Here is a 2,232-nt window from a genome sequence, read left to right as displayed (position 1 = left end):
AGACCTATCAGCGACTCATGTGCTGTGAGCGTTCTTACTGACTGCGCAAGCCAGCGTCAACTTCCTGCGTTGGTGGTATAGGGATAAGCATAGCTGCCTTTCAAGCAGTTGACCCGGGTTCGGTTCCCAGCCAACGCATTTCCTTTGGTTTGGGTTGTGAGGGGGTGATGAAATGCAAGTGGGCAGGTGTCAGCACCCTAGATTACCCTTGGCGAGCGTAGTGGTTTACCACAGGGAGCGCACAGGCCCAAGGGCGTGGAGACACAGCTCCAATTTCTCTTCATTATCGCATAAATCTTTCGCCATTTACTAAAGGTTTCCGCGGAGGGGAACTTTTTGCGAGTGATTTGTATTTTTGGAGGCTCTGCTCACAGCAGAGCTACACTGGAATGTCAAGAACAGAGTGAATTTGGCCGACTGCCAACACGTGGTGGGAGGATGCGCAACTGGTCAACTTCTGTAGAGTTCAGACTTCAGATGAGTTCGCCCCCAGCCAACGCCACTGCACCGACATCAATAAACAATGCGTGGCTTTTTCTTACACTGACCCAGCCCTTACACCATAAAATACTGGATGGACGCATCATCAGCTGAAGTCGTTTCACTTTTGGAATGCTACACGTTACAGGGATCATCATATGGACTCTTTTATTTGTTTAATTGTTTTCTCCAACCTCTCAGATGGAGGCATGAGAAAGAGATTGCATTGCCTTCACTGGGCTTGTGGTTACTGGACGACCGAAGGGACTTTTGCTCCTCCCGTTTGGAGTGAGGGTGTGACGAAATGCAAGTGGGCAGGTGTCGGCACCCTAGATTACCTTTCATGGTATTTGTGGCCGAGGCGGGATTTGAACCTGTAATTGAGTGTTGTTTATTAGGCCTTTCTCCCTGGGATTTCCTTCGTTCCTATTGGCTAGTCACAGTTCTGCAGGTATACACGGCTGGCCGCGGCGTGGCAGCCGAAAATAGTTGAGCTTAACTTCCCTGAACTTTTCCCCTTCATTCTCTATGGTAGTGCTTAACACTACGGATGCAATATACTTTTGGCCACACGTAGACTTCATGGCGCTGTTTCGTCTTTTCCGTGGCGGGGAATTTAAGAAGTGCGGTGTCATCTGTCAATCATTCGTGTTCGCTGTGGAGGAGGGGAGACCCGTTTTAATAGTGGTGAGCATAGCTGCTTTCCAAGCAGTTGACCCGGGTTCGATTCCCGGCCAACGCATTTCCTTTGGTTTGGGCTGAAGTCAAAGCAGAACTCCTTCTGTAACCTATGGCTGCACCAAAACCTTTTGGATGTGTCGTTCGATAGCAGAAAAACAATATCAATCCCCGTCGGGGAATCGAACCCCGGTTTTCCGCGTGACAGGCGGAGATACTGTCCACTATACTAACGAGGAGTTGTGCACGTACAAGTTCGCCCCCAGCCAACGCCACTGCACTGACATCACTAAACAAAGCGTGGCTTTTTCTTATGCTGACCCAGCCCTTACACCATAAAATACCGGATGGACCCATTATCAGCTGAGTTCGTTTAACTTTTGGAATGCTACACGTTACAGGGGTTTTATTTGGACTCTTTTATTTGTTTAATTGTTTTCTCCAACTTCTCAGATGGAGGCATGAGAAAGAGATTGCATTGCCTTCATTGGGCTTGTGGTTACTGGGCGACCGAAGGGACTTTTGTGACTTTTACTCCTCCCGTTTGGAGTGAGGGGGGTGACGAAATGCAAGTGGGTAGGTGTCGACACCCTAGATTACCCTTGGCGAGCGTAGTGGTTTACCACAGGGCGCGCACAGGCCCAAGGGCGTGGAGACACAGCTCGAGTTTCTCTTCATTATCGCATAAATCTTTCTCCTTTTCCTAAAGATTTCCGTGGAGGGGAAATTTTTGCGAGTGATCTGTATATTTGAAGGCTCTGATCACAGCAGAGCTATACTGGAATGTCAAGAAACGAGTGAATTTGGCCGGCTGCCAACATGCGTTGGTAGGATGCGCAACTGGTCACCTTCTGTGTTTGCAGCCTTTGCGGATCCTTTGTCACATTTATGTAACCAGCATGGAAAGACAGCGCTTTTTTGTACGTGACGGGATCCAAACACTGGACTTGCTCTCTTTAGTGCCGGACTTTAGTGCCGGAATTGCATTGCCTTCATTCTGCTTGTGGTTACTGGGCGACCGAAGGGACTTTTGTGACTTTTATTCCTCCCGTTTGGAGTGAGGGGGGTGACGAA

At 49.0% G+C, this 2,232-nt stretch overlaps 1 non-coding gene across 1 annotated transcript; it reads right to left on the bottom strand.

Annotated features, from left to right (window-relative positions):
- Positions 1 to 1,325: 1,325 nt before the first annotated feature.
- Positions 1,326 to 1,397, bottom strand: trnad-guc (transfer RNA aspartic acid (anticodon GUC)). The gene has a single exon. It is a non-coding gene; the product is annotated as a tRNA-Asp (tRNA).
- Between the last annotated feature and the right edge of the window lie 835 nt (positions 1,398 to 2,232).

The sequence above is a fragment of the Sinocyclocheilus rhinocerous genome, unplaced genomic scaffold (assembly GCF_001515625.1).
Source record: "Sinocyclocheilus rhinocerous isolate Xijiao unplaced genomic scaffold, SAMN03320098_v1.1 scaffold15681, whole genome shotgun sequence".
NCBI lineage: Eukaryota > Metazoa > Chordata > Actinopteri > Cypriniformes > Cyprinidae > Sinocyclocheilus > Sinocyclocheilus rhinocerous.
Note: the sequence above shows the minus strand (reverse complement) of the source record. Positions and strands in the feature narration are given on the sequence as shown.